Source organism: Cherax quadricarinatus, chromosome 89 (assembly GCF_038502225.1).
Source record: "Cherax quadricarinatus isolate ZL_2023a chromosome 89, ASM3850222v1, whole genome shotgun sequence".
Taxonomy (NCBI): Eukaryota; Metazoa; Arthropoda; class Malacostraca; order Decapoda; family Parastacidae; genus Cherax; species Cherax quadricarinatus.
In genome coordinates, this window is record NC_091380.1 from 17,039,013 (window position 1) to 17,058,765 (window position 19,753).

General features: G+C 42.0%; 1 protein-coding gene across 1 annotated transcript in view; it reads right to left on the bottom strand.

The window, feature by feature from the left end:
* Positions 1-1,098: 1,098 nt before the first annotated feature.
* Positions 1,099-19,753, bottom strand: part of LOC128697159 (RNA-directed DNA polymerase from mobile element jockey) — a 63,839-nt gene continuing 45,184 nt past the window's right edge. Inside the window, exon 3 of the mRNA XM_070104222.1 lies at positions 1,099-4,812. The gene's annotated coding sequence lies outside the window, so the exon portion shown is untranslated. The remainder of the gene's footprint in view (positions 4,813-19,753) is intronic.

The following is a 19,753-nucleotide window of genomic DNA, read 5'->3' on the forward strand; positions in this document are numbered from 1 at the left end:
CCAAAAACACAAAGTTTTTTTCTCTCATTACGCACTGTGTGCTGCAGGATTTTTTTTATACTGCACACACTGACCACATAGACCAATTCTTTCATATGTAGGCCTACCAGCTTTCTCTCACTAGATTTGAAGGCGCTAGAATTTACGTGTACTAGTACGTCAATAACCCTGGTGTGTAAGACGTACTAGTACGTCAATAACCCTGGAGTGTAAGACGTACTAGTACGTCAATAACCCTGGAGTGTAAGACGTACTAGTACGTCAATAACCCTGGAGTGTAAGACGTACTAGTACGTCAGAAACCCTGAAAGGGTTAATGACAATATGCAGTTAAACTTTACTGATTTTGTGGATACCTTTATTAATGACAATAATTCACTCACACACTTGAAAAAACCCGGTGTGTTGCCAGGCCAGATCCAGAAATTTTCCTGGGGAGAAGAAAACCAAAATTCATGGTTGTAATGAGGAACCCCTCAGGGAAGGTTCCTTGATGTTGGTCAGGGGCTCTTGATTTAGGGAATTGGATCTGTGCTCCAGTTCCCCGAATTAAGCCTGAATGCCTTCCACATCCCCCCCAGGTGCTGTATAATCCTACGGGTTTAGCGCTTCCCCTTGATTATAATAATAATGTAGTGAGGAAAGATGTGATAGCCTGGCTGAAGGAATCATATTTTTTATTAAGTCATTGATTTTAAATGTCAAAATATTTTTATAATATTGTAGTAACAGTTAAATGAGGAATTCAGAATCAGTGCACATTAGATGGGAGTGAGTGAAGGCAGGTGGTTTTTATGACTTGATGAGCTGTCGGAGTGTGAGCAAGGTAATACTTCTGAAGGGACTTTTGGAAACCAGTTAGCCATTGAGTCCTGGAGGTGGGAAGTACAGTGTCTGCACTGTGAAGGATGGGTAGGGATGTTACAGTGCTGGAGGTGGGAAGTACAGTGCCTGCACTGTGAAGGATGGGTAGGGATGTTACAGTGCTGGAGGTGGGAAGTACAGTGCCTGCACTGTGAAGGATGGGTAGGGATGTTACAGTGCTGGAGGTGGGAAATACAGTGTCTGCACTGTGAAGGATGGGTAGGGATGTTACAGTGCTGGAGGTGGGAAGTACAGTGCCTGCACTGTGAAGGATGGGTAGGGATGTTACAGTGCTGGAGGTGGGAAGTACAGTGCCTGCACTGTGAAGGATGGGTAGGGATGTTACAGTGCTGGAGGTGGGAAATACAGTGTCTGCACTGTGAAGGATGGGTAGGGATGTTACAGTGCTGGAGGTGGGAAGTACAGTGTCTGCACTGTGAAGGATGGGTAGGGATGTTACAGTGCTGGAGGTGGGAAGTACAGTGCCTGCACTGTGAAGGATGGGTAGGGATGTTACAGTGCTGGAGGTGGGAAATACAGTGTCTGCACTGTGAAGGATGGGTAGGGATGTTACAGTGCTGGAGGTGGGAAGTACAGTGTCTGCACTGTGAAGGATGGGTAGGGATGTTACAGTGCTGGAGGTGGGAAGTACAGTGCCTGCACTGTGAAGGATAGGTGAGGATGTTAGCGCTGGAGGTGGGAAGTACAGTACCTGCACTCTGAAGGATGGGTGAGGATGTTAGTGCTGGAGGTGGGAAGTACAGTACCTGCACTCTGAAGGATGGGTGAGGATGTTAGTGCTGGAGGTGGGAAGTACAGTACCTGCACTCTGAAGGATGGGTGAGGATGTTAGTGCTGGAGGTGGGAAGTACAGTACCTGCACTCTGAAGGATGGGTGAGGATGTTAGTGCTGGAGGTGGGAAGTACAGTACCTGCACTCTGAAGGATGGGTGAGGATGTTAGTGCTGGAGGTGGGAAGTACAATACCTGCACTCTGAAGGATGGGTGAGGATGTTACAGTGCTGGAGGTGGGAAGTACAGTACCTGCACTCTGAAGGATGAGTGAGGATGTTACAGTGCTGGAGGTGGGAAGTACAATACCTGCACTCTGAAGGATGGGTGAGGATGTTAGTGCTGGAGGTGGGAAGTACAGTACCTGCACTCTGAAGGATGGGTGAGGATGTTACAGTTCAAAGGATCATCTGAACAGTTATATCAACATTCTTCTAGCATGATAAGTGATTGAGTAATGACAGAAGTTTATCTATTTCTCAAGCCTTGGCTGATGTGTAAATAAACAAACAAGTATACCCACATTGTTTAAATCGTAAATACGATCAAATAATTTATAAAGGGGTGACCTGATAAAAAAACATTAAATTATTAAATTATATTTATTATAATGTAATTATCTCACTAATCACTGATAGTAAAAGATTCCAAATCCATAATGTTCAATTACATATACAATAAGCTTGAATTGTTAGTCAAGCTTTATAGGCTTTATGTATTTAGTAACAGCCTCAGATTTCCAGATTTAGCAAACTGTTCAACAACATTGCCTTTTTTTTTTTCAACACGTCAGCCGTCTCCCACCGAGGCAGGGTGACCCGAAAAGAAAATACTTTCGTCATCATTCAACACTTGCACCTCACTCATACATTATCACTGCCTATACTAAAACCTCCAAGCAAATGTGATTCATGAACATCCTGTCTCTGTCTACCTTGTCGGTTTCTCTCAGTATTTTATGTTATCATGTCTCCCCTGTACTCCCTGCCCCTCCTGTCCTCCCTGCCCCTCCTGTCCTCCCTGTCTCTCCTGTCCTCCCTGTCTCTCCTGTCCTCCCTGCCCCTCCTGTCCTCCCTGTCTCTCCTGTCCTCCAGTGTCGTCAGGTCGGGTTCTCTTAACCTCTCCTTGTAGGACAGATTTTTTTACGTTTTTTTGCAAAAATAAAAGTCATGGTGGTCTAGAGGTAGGGCCATTGCCCCTTTGCAGTGACCCTACCCCTAGACCACTCCTGTGTGCAAAACACAGTCATTAATAAAGACATCCACAGCCTCTAAATATTCCTTTTTTGGTTTTCAGAAACTATTCCAGTTATAAAGTTTTTTTTGAGGTGTTTTGCTCTAAGTAGAGCTTCATAAAGTGATAGTAAAGCTCTACAAAGAACACAACCTGGGTTATGAAAACAAGGTTTGCTTTGCACCGTGCTTGTCTACCATAACGTGGGCAACACCTGCCATCGTACACAATACAACACTTCTCTCGCACAAATGGCAGTGTAACGTTTCTCATTAGCTCTAAACCACATAAATAATGCAGTTACATGAAAAGAACATGTTACCACATGTGTGTGTGTGTATGGCACACACACGATGTGTACACACTATACACACACCACCTGTATACTGTACATGTACCATGTGTACCATACATACACCAAGTGTGTACCATACACACACACACTATGTGTCAGCCCCAAAGTTTTGTTACAAATTATAACATTAATGGCAATGCGCATACTGCATTACAGTTGCAGTGTTGGCGTGATATAACATCCACAACATTCAATGTTTATATTCACTGGGACTCATTTTATTGCTTCCTATGTAGTTATTTCTCTTACAGCTTTTCTCTGGCAGTTGAACTGCGGGAATCCTGGTCTACAGTGGGTTCATGACTGCCACAGTCTTGGAGATCTACTCACCATTGTGAACCAGCATGTGCGTGTTCAGACTGCTCTTCCTGGTGAACATTGTGCCACATTCCTCACATTCAAACTTCTTCTCGCCACTGTGCATCAACATGTGGGTGTTGAGGCTGCTTTTCCTGGTGAATCGTTTGCCACACTTGTCGCACTCGAACTTCTTCTCACCGCGGTGAGCCAGCCGGTGAATGTTGAGGCTGCTCTTTCTGGTGAACAAGCCACCACACTCATTGCACTCAAACTTCTTTTCTCCAGTGTGTGTGATCGAGTGAGTATTGAGGCTGCTTTTCCGAGTGAATCTACTTCCACATTCTTCGCACTCATACTTTTTTTCTCCGCTGTGCACCAGCCGGTGGGTGTTCAGGCTGCTCTTCCTGGGGAAGAGCTTAGCACACACCTCACAGGCATACCTCTTTTCAATCACTGTAGGTATGGCAGCTGTGGTAGTGACGCAGGCGAACCTCTTGTCCGGGATGGTGGTGACGGCAGTTACACCATCGCCGGTCTGGACCAGCATGTGAGCCCCAAGGTGGGCTGGGTGCGTGGCCAGGAGGCCGCTACAGTCCTCACAGGCAAACTTATCCTCTCCCCCGTGCACAATCATCTGGGTGATGGTATTGTTCTTATAAGCAAACTGTTTACCACACTCTTCACACCTAAACATGTCTTCTCTCATTATTTACGACACCCACACAGAGGTCAGCTCGAAAATCTGTGAAAGAGGCGTGTGTGGGAAAGACAAATTGCATGCAATAAAGACTTATCACCTTACCACACACACCCTGTTCCAGCATGTCTCGGGGAATTATCACTCACTGACTGAGCACAAGAATTCACAATCTTGCAAATGAATCACAATATTCCTTGCAACTACACCTCCATTTCACATACCTTTAAGCAATGCCACTTAAGTTTCAGTTCATTACTCAAGTCTTTCAGTCTGTTCTTTGATAAATCATTTTTCTCTCATATTGCTCAGGATTAATTAAGAGTTTAGATGGCAAAACAGGAGAGTCACAGCTCCCTCTCACTCATAGAGTTAAATGACCCACACAGATTTACTGCTTCTTGTGAAGATTTAATCTGGAAAACGCACAACTGTGGGCACACTGAAAGCCACAGAAATCACCAGCGTAAGATTTATTTCAGGTAAGTTTGTTTCCCTACAGTGTGAGTAGCTTGGAGCACCTTGGATCTACTTCTTGGTGAACCAGTGAGGGCTTGAGCAGACCATCAATCTGAAAAAGGAAGAATTATCAATTATTTTTATATTATACCCATACAAGGCTAGCATCCAATAAAAAAATTTAATAATTTCCCATTTATGTTTACAGTGTAAAGATGATCTCCACAACCACTGACTCAGCCAGCATTTTCATGACTACTATTAACCTTGTCAGGGTCTCCAGGCCCTCTCCCAGACTTGTTCTCAGGGTCACCCAAATTTCAAAAAAAAAAAAAAAAAAATTTTTCTTATGAAAAGATAGAGAATCTTTTCCGGATCATAATGACACCAAAAGTATGAAATTTGATGAAAAACTTACGGAATTATGCTCTTGCAAAGTTAGCGGTCCCGACGATGTTTACGCATCGATGATTTTGCTGACTTTGAGCCCTAATTTCGACCAATTCCAGTGTACTAGTCGACAAAAATCATAACTATTTCGATAGAACTCCATTTTTTCTATCGAATGAGTACAAGAAACCACCCATTTACCGGTTTCAACTATCCAATACAGTGGTCAGAATTTAGCAATTTTGCCAATTTCACACAAATTTCAAAAGATGCCAATTTCCAAATGGGGTCCAGAATAAACAAGAAAGACATTCCTGGCACTAAAATAACATTTCCTCTGTTCATTAGTCATGTCCCAATGCCCCTCTTACATTCTTTTGCTTTCCACTTTGAATTTTTATTCTCACAAAAAATAGAAGATTTACTGCTATGCAGACTACTGTATTAGTGTAGAAATGGTATAAATAATATCAGCGCACTTGTGAAAGAATATTAGACTCACCAGTTGACGTGTATTGGACGCTTAGCATGATTTGTTTACTTTTGAACTCTGGTAAAAATCGAACATTTCTGCTACTTTGAGCTCAATTTCAAGGTACTTTTCATTGTAAAACCAGTCAAAATCATCTCAATTTCTGTAATATGTCTTCCATTCTATAAAAGGAGACCAGAAAAACTAGAATACAACAATAAATACCATACGAAAATACAGTGCAAATTCGCTGTTTTAATCCAAAAACACGGTCGAAGTTTTTTTTTTCTCATTACGCACTGTGTGCTGCAGGAGTTTTTTTATACTGCGCACACTGACCACATACACCCATTCCTTCATATGTAGGTCTACCAGCTTTCTCTCACTAGATTTGAGGGAGCTAGAATTTAGGCGTACTAGTACATCAAAAACCCTGGGGCGTAAGCTGTACTAGTACGTCCGAAACCCTGAGAGGGTTAAAAACATCTTATCTCCTTAACATATCTCAGCACAAGCTAAATATGTGGATACACACATAACCCGCACATAGAAGAGAGGAGCTTACGACTACGTTTCAGTCCAACTTGAACCATTTACAAAGTCACACTAACAAAAAGGAGAGAAGGAGGGTATATATATAGGCCAGCAGACCTGTGACTTAACCTGATTATTTTTTTTCCCTTCTCCCTCTTCCCTCTTCCTCTTCCCTCTTTCTACTTTGGGTTTTCATTCTTCTGCCTTGGGTATTTGTCCTTTATTATTTTTCCTCCCCTCTGTGCTCTTGCTCCTACCCTCTGTGAGTCCCTAGCTCCCTTGTGAGGCCCTAGCTCCCTTGTCCCTAGCTCCCTTGTGAGTCCCTAGCTCCCTTGTGAGTCCCTAGCTCCCTTGTGAGTCCCTAGCTCCCTTGTCCCTAGCTCCTTTGTGAGTCCCTAGCTCCCTTGTGAGTCCATAGCTCCCTTGTGAGTCCCTGGCTCCCTTGTGAGTCCCTAGCTCCCTTGTGAGTCCATAGCTCCCTTGTGAGTCCCTGGTTCCCTTGTGAGTCCCTAGCTCCCTTGTGAGTCCCTGGCTCCCTTGTGAGTCTCTAGCTCCCTTGTGAGTCCCTAGCTCCCTTGTGAGTCCCTGGCTCCCTTGTGAGTCCCTAGCTCCCTTGTGAGCCCTAGCTCCCTTGTGAGTCCCTAGCTCCCTTGTGAGTCCCTAGCTCCCTTGTGAGTCCCTAGCTCCCTTGTGAGTCCCTAGCTCCCTTGTGAGCCCTAGCTCCCTTGTGAGCCCCTAGCTTCCTTGTGAGCCCCTAGCTCCCTTGTGAGTCCCTAGCTCCTTTGTGAGTCTCTAGCTCCCTTGTGAGCCCCTAGCTCCCTTGTGAGCCCCTAGCTCCCTTGTGAGCCCCTAGCTCCCTTGCAGTGCTCCTCTTTCTTAGTATTTGACTGACTCCACTACCACTACTACTACCACTACTACTACCACTACTACTACCACTACCACTACCACCACCACTACCACCACCACCACCTCTCATGCTCCCATCATTGTCTGCAGGCCTATATATACTCCCTCCTCTCCTTCTTGTTTACAAGACTTTGTAAATGGTCCAAGTCGGACCAAAACGTCGTCGTAAGCTCCTCTCTTCCATGTGCGAGTTATCTGTGTATTGTTCCAGTTATGGTATTGTTTGTTTGTTATCTAAACATGTGAAGACAACACATGCATATTCTCAATGTCACAAACACATGTAAAACAAATAAGACCTGCTCTCAATATCTGTAATCCTCCCAAATATTAAATCTGTGTCACCTTTATGTTAATAATCAAACGTGTAATTTGTTTCATAGCTGTTAACCCTTAAACGGTCCAAACGTATATATACGTTTTTTCAACATCTGAAAGTATGTAAAAAAATGTAGATCTTCTTTTCTGTTTTACATTTCAAAACGTGTAAAAAAAAGCAGATCGACTTTTGGAGCGCTATGAATCTGAACGTCGATCTGTCTGGACCGTTTAAGGGTTAATGCCATATAGCATGAATAGGATATTCAATTCTCTTGTATTCACTGTAAACTCCTAAATTTATACTCACACTCACCAACATGTTACTGCCTTAGTAATCCTAAGTCAGTCTTAAGTTTACCCGAAATGCTCTATATATACGGGCTTTCAGCACGTACACCCAAATGCCATTCATAGTATAAACATTGTATCAAGCTGAAAATTATTATTATTATTATTATTATTATTATTATTATTATTATTATTATTATTATTATTATTATTATTAATGAGAAATGAAGTCTCAGTGTATATAAGTACAGGTCTCCCTCAACATTCGCGATGGTTAGGGGATCAAGAGCCTCGCGAGTGTTGAAAAACCGTGAATGTTTGGTGCCCCAATATATTGTAGGGAAATATATTACAATACTGCTTCCTTAACTTGTTGAACCATGAATAATCATAAAATACATGAAAACATCGTAAATTGTACTAAATATATACATGTTATGCTTTAATAATGTATGTTATTTAATAACATGTATGTTAACAACATGTATGTTATTAAATAACACAGACTCCACCACTGCCTCCACCACTGTGAGTCCCTACTACCCTCCCTCCGACCCCCACAACTGGCAGCCAGCCCTCCCACCACTCAGTGTGGTGAGTGTTTTGTTTGTTCGTTATTTGCTATTAAACTACAGAATAAATAATGTAAACCCATCCATGACTGCATATTGGAATGGCTATTAGGACAGGTATTGGACGGTGACATCATGTGTTTACTCTTGAACACTGCAATAAATCGAACATTTCTGCTATTGCTAATAATAACAATAGTAATAACAATAGTAATAACAATAATAATAATAATAATAATAATAATAATAATAATAATAATAATAATAAATACGATATAATTGAAGAAGGAAATTGTACAAAAATACGAGGGAGTGGTTGACACATCGTCAGTGAGACTTTGTTTATGCTGGAGTGAACATTAGTCTCCGTGCTCTCCCAAACATTTCACAATAATTCAGCGGTTGAGGCAGTGGTATTTAATAACATATATGTTATAAATAATAATAGTACAAATTATTAATAACATGTATTATTATTAACATGTATGTTATTAAATACCATTGCCTCAATCACTGCCTCTACCACTCCAGTCACACTCAATCTACAAGCACCAAACACAATGAATTATTGTGAAATGTTTGGAAGAGCAGGGAGACTAATGTTCACTCCAGCATAAACAAAGTCTCACTGACGATGTGTCAACCACTCCCTCGTATTTTTGTACAATTTCCTTCTTCAATTATATCGTATTTATTATATTATTATTATTATTATTATTATTATTATTGTTATTACTATTGTTATTACTATTGTTATTATTAGCAATAGCAGAAATGTTCGATTTATTGCAGTGTTCAAGAGTAAACACATGATGTCACCGTCCAATACCTGTCCTAATAGCCATTCCAATATGCAGTCATGAATGGGTTTACATTATTTATACTGTAGTTTAATAGCAAATAACGAACAAACAAAACACTCACCACACTGAGTGGTGGGAGGGCTGGCTGCCAGTTGCGGGGGTCGGAGGGAGGGTAGTAGTGACTCACAGGTGGCGGGAAACTTAAATATGATTTGGTGGCTGGGAATTTGGCGGTTGGGAATTCGCGAATGTGTGAAGCCCGTGAAAGTTGAAAACGTGAATGTTGAGGGAGACCTGTATATAGTATATAAGTATATAGTATATAAGTTTACCTGGAGTTTACCTAGAGAGAGTTCCGAGGGTCAACGCCCCCGCGGCCCGGTCTGTGACCAGGCCTCCTGGTGGATCAGAGCCTTATCAACCAGGCTGTTGCTGCTGGCTGCATGCAAACCAACGTACGAGCCACAGCCCGGCTGGTCAGGAACCGACTTTAGGTGCTTGTCCAGTGCCAGCTTGAAGACTGCCAGGGGTCTCTTGGTAATCCCCCTTATGTATGCTGGGAGGCAGTTGAACAGTCTTGGGCCCCTGACACTTATTGTATGGTCTCTTAACGTGCTAGTGACACCCCTGCTTTTCATTGGGGGGATGTTGCATCGTCTGCCAAGTCTTTTGCTTTCATAGTGAGTGATTTTCATGTGCAAGTTCGGTACTAGTCCCTGTAAAGGGAGCGCCTGTCTCTTTCTATTTTACATCTACTCCTCCTTTTTCTTAGAGGAATAAGCCTTGTGCATACATCGAGTGCCACCGAGTTAATCTGTTCTAGGCATAAGTTGGGGTCTGTGTTGCTTAGTATATCTTCCCAGCTTATATCGGTTAGGACTTGGTTTACTTGGTCCCAGTTTATGTTTTTTTATTGAAGTTGAATTTGGTGAATGCTCCCTCGTGACTAGTCTCATTATGTCGGGCTGGGGCTCCACGCATACATGTCTGAACCTCAATTATGTTGTGATCTGAGTATATTGTTTTTGATATGGTGACATTTCTTATCAGATCATCATTGTTAGTGAAGATGAGGTCTAGTGTATTCTCCAGTCTAGTAGGCTCTATTATTTGCTGGTTTAAATTGAATTTTGTGCAGAGATTTAAAAGCTCGTGTGAGTGTGAGTTTTCATCAGAGCTGCCTCCTGGTGTCATTACTGCAACAATATTATTTGCTATATTCCTCCATTTTAGGTGCCTTAAGTTGAAATCCCCCAGGAGCAAGATGTTGGGGGCAGGAGCTGGAAGATTTTCCAGACAGTGGTCAATTTTTAACAGCTGTTCCTGGAATTGCTGGGATGTTGCATCCAGAGGCTTGTAGACTACCACAATGACTAGGTTTTGGTTCTCGACCTTTACTGCTAAAACTTCCACTACATCATTTGAGGCATTAAGCAGTTCTGTGCAAACAAGTGACTCTGCAATGTACAGGCCAACCCCCCCCCCCCCTTTTGCCTGTTCACTCTGTCACATCTGTATAGGTTGTAACCTGGGATCCATATTTCGTTGTCCAAGTGATCCTTTATGTGGGTCTCAGTGAAAGCCGCGAACATTGCCTTTGCCTCTGCAAGCAGTCCACGGATGAAAGGTATTTTGTTGTTTGTTGCTGGCTTTAGACCCTGTATATAATGTATATAATGACAACAAGATGATGAATTAGACACGTGTGCAACACCTATCTTTATTCTGTAGATGTTTTGCCAACCAGTGGCTTTATGAGTACAACAGAGAAGAGTGAAGAAACAGATGAGGTAATCTGTCCCTCAGCCTAGAAGGTGTTCAGTAATAGTCTTTATAAAGCCACTGGATGGTAAAACTTCTAGAGACTGAAGATACCCATATGTTGCTGCATATATGTCTAATTCATTATGAGGTGTAGACATTAATAGATGCGATAAACTATTTTGTATATTGTAGCTTTACAGGTGGTCCTGGAATTAACATGGGATTACATTCCAACGAACCTTCGTAAGTTGAAAATATCATGAGTCAAATATGAATATGATATGATAGGGGGTAGGGGTTGGCCTAGGAAAGGTTGGAGGGAGGGGGTAAAGGAGGTTTTGTGTGTGAGGGGCTTGGACTTCCAGCAAGCATGCGTGAGCGTGTTTGATAGGAGTGAATGGAGACAAATGGTTTTTAATATTTGACGTGCTGTTGGAGTGTGAGCAAAGTAACATTTATGAAGGGATTCAGGGAAACCGGCAGGCCGGACTTGAGTCCTGGAGATGGGAAGTACAGTGCCTGCACTCTGAAGGAGGGGTGTTAATGTTGCAGTTTAAAAACTGTAGTGTAAAGCACCCTTCTGGCAAGACAGTGATGGAGTGAATGATGGTGAAAGTTTTTCTTTTTCGGGCCACCCTGCCTTGGTGGGAAATGGCCGATGTGTTAATAAAACAAAATAACTACTGTCACTGAATACAGGAGGGCCCCACTTATACAGCACGTTAGTTCCAGGCTACTGATGTAAAGCAAAAATTGCTGTAAACTGAAACTTTGTTGTTGTTTTTCACTTTCAAATGCATATAAAAGCCTGATAATATATTTGAACTATCATATATTAAGTGAGTAATAGAGCTAGGCCTAAACAATATAAGTAGTACACACATTACTGACCTTTGAGGGTCCAGAGGCCAAATCTCAGAGTGACAGCCAGGGTCCAAGATTTTTTAAAAAAAAAAAATTATTTTTTCTTATGAAATGGTGGAGAATCTTTTTTCTGAAGGTAATGAAACAAAAAGTACGAAATTTGATGGAAAATTGACAAAATTATGCTCTCGTGAATTTTGCTGCATCCCTGATATTTGCGCATTGGCAATTTTGCCGATTTTGACTCCCATTTTAGGCCAATTACATTATTCCAGTCGACCAAATTCCTAGCTATTTCACTAGTATTACTTTTGTTTTATCAACTGAGAAAAGAAATCACCCAGTCAACTGTTTCAACTACCCAATAAAGTGATTGGAAATTGGTAATTTGGCCAATTTCACACATAAGAACATAAGAACATAAGAACGAAGGAACACTGCAGCAGGCCTACTGGCCCATGCGAGGCAGGTCCAAGTCTCCTACCAGCTTAAGCCAATGCACCCAAACTAGTCAGGTCAGGTCACCTTGACTTAAGGGAGGAACACGGCAACCGACCTGGTAGCACAAGCTATCAGGTCCAACTCACACCCACCCACATCCACTCATGTATTTATCCAACCTATTTTTAACCCTTTGACTGTCGCAACCCCCAATCCTGAGGTGTCTCCTGGTGTCGCAAAATTTAAAAAAAAAAAAAATTATTTTTTCTTATGAAATGATAATCTTTTCCCGATTGTAATGACACCAAAAAAACGAAATTTGATGGAAAACTGACGGAATTATGCTCTTGCGAAGTTAGCGACCTCGGCGCTGTTTACAAATCGGCGATTTCGCCCACTTTGAGCCCTATTTTCGGCTAATTCCATTGTTCTAGTCGCCCAAACTCATAGCTATTTCTTTAGAACTTGATTTTTTCTATCGATTGAGTACAAGAAACTGCCCATTTACTGATTTCAACTACCTAATAATGTGGTCAGAAATTTGCAATTTGGCCAATTTCATGAAAACTAAAAAATATGACAATTTCAAAATAAGGTCCAGAATGAACAATGCAGACATTCCAGGCTCTAAAATAACGTTTTCTTTGTTCATCAGTCACGTCTCCAGGCCCCTCTGATATTACTCTTGCTTTCTATTTTGAATTTTTATTCAAACAAAAAATATTAGACTTACTATTATGCAGACTACTGCAATGCTGTAATAACTGTATAAATAACATCAACCCATTCATGACTGCATATTAGAATGGCTAGTTGGACATTTATTGGACAATGGCATCATTTGTTTACTTTTGAACATTGGCAAAAATCAAACATTTCCCCTACTTTGAGCTCCATTTCTAGGTTCTTTTTATAGTAAAATCAATCAAAAACATCTCTATTTCTGTAATATGTTTTCCACTCTATCAAATGAGACCAAGAAAACGAGAATACAACCATAAATACTATACGAAAATAGACCACAAAGTCGGCATTTTAATTAAAAAAAACGGTCGGAGTTTTTTTTCTCTCATTATGCACTGCGTGCTCCAGGATTTTTTTTATATGGTGCACACTGACCACACAGACCCATTCTCTCACATGTGAGCCTACCAGCTTTCTCCTGCTTGATTTGAAGCCGCTAGAATTTATGAGTATATATACGTCAAACACGGCACCTCGTAAAACGTATATATACGGCCGCGACAGTCAAAGGGTTAAAGCTACACAACGTTCTGGCCTCTATAACTGTACTTGGGAGTTTGTTCCACTCATCCACAACTCTATTACCAAACCAGTACTTTCCTATATCCTTCCTGAATCTGAATTTTTCCAACTTAAAACCATTGCTGCGAGTCCTGTCTAGGCTAGATATTTTCAGCACACTATTTACATCCCCTTTATTTATTCCTGTCTTCCATTTATACACCTCAATCATATCCCCCCTAATTCTACGTCTTTCTAGAGAGTGCAGATTCAGGGCCCTTAGTCTATCCTCATAGGGAAGGTTTCTGATACATGGGATCAACTTTGTCATCCTCCTTTGTACATTTTCCAGAGCATTTATATCCATTCTGTAATACGGTGACCAAAACTGTGCAGCATAATCTAAATGAGGCCTAACCAAGGATGTATAGAGTTGAAGAACAACCTGAGGACTCCTATTATTTATGCTTCTTGATATGAAGCCAAGGATTCTATTAGCTTTATTGCAAACACTTATGCACTGTTGTCTTGGTTTCAGATTACTGCTAACCAGAACTCCTAAATCTTTTTCGCAATCCGTAATATTAAGATCTACATTATTTAGTTTATATGTGGCATGGTTATTGTCCTGTCCAACATTTAGAACTTTGCATTTGTCTATATTAAACTGCATCTGCCACCTCTCCGACCACTGCATCAGTCTATTCAAATCTTCCTGGAGTGCTCTAATGTCCTCGTCAGAATGAATTCGACGGCCTATTTTGGTGTCATCGGCAAACTTGCTGATGTCGCTCTTTATGCTCTCATCTATGTCGTTTATGTATATTGTGAACAGCAGGGGGCCCAACACTGACCCCTGTGGAACACCGCTCATGACGCTTCCCCACTCTGATTTCTCCCCATTTATGCAAACTCTCTGCTGCCTATTTGTCAACCATGCCTCTATCCAGGAAAAAAATTCTCCTCCTATTCCATGTGCCTTAATTTTCCTCAATAGTCTCTGATGTGGGACCTTGTCAAAAGCCTTACTGAAGTCCATATACACAATATCATATTCATTACCATGATCAACCTCCTCAAATACCTTAGTGAAAAAAGTTAATAAATTCGTAAGGCAGGAACGCCCCTTTGTAAAACCATGCTGAGATTCGTTGATTAATTTATGCTTTTCAAGGTGGCTACGAACTGCCTCGGCAATTATTGATTCCATAAATTTTCCCACTATGGAGGTTAGGCTTATTGGTCTATAGTTCGAAGCTAAGGACCTGTCACCTGCTTTGAAAATAGGTATCACATTTGCCATTTTCCACTTATCTGGCACCATGCCAGATAAGTTCAAAATATTCTAATTTCAACATAGAGTCCAGAATAAACAATGCAGACATTCCGTGCACTAAACTAACATTTCCTCTGTTTATTATTTACATTTTCAGGCTTTACACACGAATTCCATTTCTATTTTTTATTCACATAATAAATTTTTATTCACACCAAAAAATAGAAGATTTACTGTTATGCAATTTTGTAATAATTGTATAAATAATATCAGCACATTTGTGAATATATATCAGACCTACCAACTGATGTGTATTATACGCGTGATGGCAATTGTTCACTCTTGAACATCGGCAAAAACTGAACATTTCTGTAACCTGGAGCTCAGTTTTTAGCCATTTTCAGTACTAAAACCAATCAAAATCATCTCTGTTTCTGTAATATATTTTCTATTCTGTCAAATGCAACCAAGAAATCACGAATGCAACTGTAAAAAAGCATACAGAAAAACACCACAAAGTCACTGTTTTAATCCAAAAATACGGTTGCAGTTTTTTTCTCATTATGCACTACATGCTGCAGTATGTTTTATGTTGTGCACACTACCACATATCTAGGCCCAAATTTACCACTTCCTGCTTATCCGAGTGAGGTGAGCTCAAGCCATAACGCTACGGCCTGGACCCAGGCTTCAAAGCCGTAAAACTATGGGACGGGCCCTCAAAGCATTAAAATATTGTCGTCCTTAGCTTATACTGAGTGAATATATTTATTGTAGAAAGTCGGAATAAATGAAGAACGGGTATAATTCAAAAGCGCTGCATTAGCCAAATGCTGTAAAGCAAAGTGCTGTAACATGGGGCCTGCCTGTAAATAAACAAATAATTATTGTAACTAAGTCAATAACAGCATTGAAAAGTAAATAAATAAATCAAGTTATGGACTTACTGCCTCCATGCTGCATAATTCAACCTTTCAGAGTCACAACCCAGGCTCACAAACTTGCTCCCAGTGTTGAAGAATTTAAAAAAATATATTTTTCCTTATGAAATGAGAATCTCTTTCCAAATATAATTAAACCAAAAGTACAAAATTTGATGGAAAACTTACAAAATTACTTTCTCGCAAAGTTGGCAGTCTCAGCGATATTTATGCATCGGCGATTCTGGCCACTTTGAGCCATATTTTCCACCAATTCCATTGTTCCAGTTGATCAAACTCATAACTATTTTACCAATATCCCTTCTATTCAATCAACTGAGGACAAGAAACTGCCCATTTACCTTTTTCAACTACCTAATAAAATTATCAGAAATTGGTAATTTGGCCAATTTCACAGAAAATTAAAAAATTGCTAATTTAAAAACAGGGTCCAGAATAAACAATGTAGATCTTCCTGGCACTAAATACATTTCCTCTAGTCATTAGTTACGTCCCCGGGCCTCTCTTATATTACACTTGCTTTCCATTTTGAATTTCTATTCACTCAAAAAATAGAAAATTTACTATTATACAGACCACTGCATAATTGTAATAATTGTATAAATAATATTAGTACATTCCTAAATGTGTATTAGTCAAGTGAAATCGTTTGTGTACTCTGGAATATCGGCAAAAAATTTAACATTTCCGCTACTTTCAGATCAATTTCAAGATACTTCCTGTCCTGACACCAATCAGAATCATCTCTGTTTCTGTAATATATCTTCCATTCTATCAATTGAGACTAAGAAACTGAAAATACAACCATAAAACTTTACAAAAATACACCGCAAAGTATTATTAAACCAAAAATATGGTCGCAGTTTTTCCCTCATTATACACTGCTTGCTGATATGGTGGACACTTATTTTTTCTCATCTCTATGACCCATTCTCTCATCTCTAGTGGACCATCTCATCTCTAGCTTAGACCCATTCTCTCATCTCTAGACCCAAACTTAGACCCATTCTCTCATCTCTAGACCCAAACTTAGACCCATTCTCTCATCTCTAGACCCCAACTTAGACCCATTCTCTCATCTCTAGACCCAAACTTAGACCCATTCTCTCATCTCTAGACCCAAACTTAGACCCATTCTCTCATCTCTAGACCCAAACTTAGACCCATTCTCTCATCTCTAGACCCAAACTTAGACCCATTCTCTCATCTCTAGACCCAAACTTAGACCCATTCTCTCATCTCTAGACCCAAACTTAGACCCATTCTCTCATCTCTAGACCCAAACTTAGACCCATTCTCTCATCTCTAGACCCAAACTTAGACCCATTCTCTCATCTCTAGACCCAAACTTACCGCTCACAGCTTATCTGACTGAGCTAAGCTCGTGGCTTAGAATTACAGTACCAACCCTGGCTTCAGTCACAGTGCTGTGGTACCAACCCTGGCTTCAGTCACAGTGCTGTGGTACCAACCCTGGCTTCAGCCACAGTGCTGTGGTACCAACCCTGGCTTCAGTCACAGTGCTGTGGTACCAACCCTGGCTTCAGTCACAGTGCTGTGGTACCAACCCTGACTTCAGTCACAGTGCTGTGGTACCAACCCTGGCTTCAGTCACAGTGCTGTGGTACCAACCCTGACTTCAGTCACAGTGCTGTGGTACCAACCCTGGCTTCAGTCACAGTGCTGTGGTACCAACCCTGACTTCAGTCACAGTGCTGTGGTACCAACCCTGACTTCAGTCACAGTGCTGTGGTACCAACCCTGGCTTCAGTCACAGTACTATGGTACCAACCCTGGCTTCAGTCACAGTACTATGGTACTAACCCTGGCTTCAGTCACAGTACTATGGTACTAACCCTGGCTTCAGTCACAGTACTATGGTACTAACCCTGGCTTCAGTCACAGTACTATGGTACCAACCCTGGCTTCAGTCACAGTACTATGGTACTAACCCTGGCTTCAGTCACAGTACTATGGTACTAACCCTGGCTTCAGTCACAGTACTATGGCACCAACCCTGGCTTCTGAGCCATAGTACTACAGTACCAACCCTGGCTTCAGTCACAGTGCTGTGGTACCAACCCTGGCTTCAGCCACAGTACTATGGTACCAACCCTGGCTTCAGCCACAGTACTATGGTACTAACCCTGGCTTCTCAGCCATAGTACTACAGTACCAACCCTGGCTTCAGTCACAGTGCTGTGGTACCAACCCTGGCTTCAGCCACAGTACTATGGTACCAACCCTGGCTTCAGTCACAGTACTATGGTACCAACCCTGGCTTCAACCACAGTGCTGTGGTACCAACCCTGGCTTCAGTCACAGTACTATGGTACCAACCCTGGCTTCAGTCACAGTGCTGTGGTACCAACCCTGGCTTCAGTCACAGTGCTGTGGTACCAACCCTGGCTTCAGTCACAGTGCTGTGGTACCAACCCTGGCTTCAGTCACAGTGCTGTGGTACCAACCCTAGCTTCAGTCACAGTACTATGGTACCAACCCTGGCTTCAGCCACAGTGCTGTGGTACCAACCCTGGCTTCAGTCACAGTGCTGTGGTACCAACCCTGGCTTCAGTCACAGTGCTGTGGTACCAACCCTGGCTTCAGTCACAGTGCTGTGGTACCAACCCTGGCTTCAGTCACAGTGCTGTGGTACCAACCCTGGCTTCAGTCACAGTGCTGTGGTACCAACCCTGGCTTCAGTCACAGTGCTGTGGTACCAACCCTGGCTTCAGTCACAGTGCTGTGGTACCAACCCTGGCTTCAGTCACAGTGCTGTGGTACCAACCCTGGCTTCAGTCACAGTACTATGGTACCAACCCTGGCTTCTCAGCCATAGTACTACAGTACCAACCCTGGCTTCAGTCACAGTGCTGTGGTACCAACCCTGGCTTCAGTCACAGTGCTGTGGTACCAACCCTGGCTTCAGTCACAGTGCTGTGGTACCAACCCTGGCTTCAGTCACAGTGCTGTGGTACCAACCCTGGCTTCAGCCACAGTGCTGTGGTACCAACCCTGGCTTCAGTCACAGTACTATGGTACCAACCCTGGCTTCTCAGCCATAGTACTACAGTACCAACCCTGGCTTCAGTCACAGTGCTGTGGTACCAACCCTGGCTTCAGTCACAGTACTATGGTACTAACCCTGGCTTCGCAGCCTTAGTACATCGGTACCAACCCTGGCTTCTCAGCCATAGTACTACAGTACCAACCCTGGCTTCAGTCACAGTGCTGTGGTACCAACCCTGGCTTCAGTCACAGTACTATGGTACTAACCCTGGCTTCACAGCCTTAGTACATCGGTACCAACCCTGGCTTCTCAGCCATAGTACTACAGTACCAACCCTGGCTTCAGCCACAGTACTATGGTACCAACCCTGGCTTCTCAGCCATAGTACTACAGTACCAACCCTGGCTTCAGTCACAGTGCTGTGGTACCAACCCTGGCTTCAGTCACAGTGCTGTGGTACCAACCCTGGCTTCAACCACAGTGCTGTGGTACCAACCCTGGCTTCAGTCACAGTACTATGGTACCAACCCTGGCTTCAGTCACAGTACTATGGTACTAACCCTGGCTTCACAGCCATAGTACTACAGGACCGACACCGAAAGGGTTAACCCTTTCTGTGTCGGTCCTGTAATATTACGCCAAAATTCTAACGGCTTTAAATCTTGCAGAAGCTGGTAGGCCTACATATGAGAGAATGGGTCTATGTGGTCAGTGTGCACAGTATAAAAAAAATCCTGCAGCACACAGTGCATAATGAGAAAAAAAAAACTCCGACCGTGTTTTTGGATTAACCCTTTGACTGTTTCAGTTGTATATATACGTCTTATGAGCCAATGTGTTTGACGTATATATATATTCAAAAAATCTAGCAGCTTCAAATCAAGCAGGAGAAAGCTGGTAGGCCCACATGTGAGAGAATGGGTCTCCATGGTCAGTGTGCACCATATAAAAAAATTCCTGCAGCACGCAGCGCATAATGAGAAAAAACTGATCGTGTTTTTGGATTAAAACGCCGACTTTGTGGTGTATTTTCATACAGTATTTATGGTTGTATTCTTGTTTTCTTGATTTCATTCGATAGAATGGAAAACATATTATAGAAATAGGGGTGATTTTGACTGGTTTTACTATGAAAAAAACTTGAAAGGGAGCTCAAAGTAGGGGAAATGTTTGATTTTTACCGATGTTCAAAAGTAAACAAATGTCCAACTAGCCATTCTGAT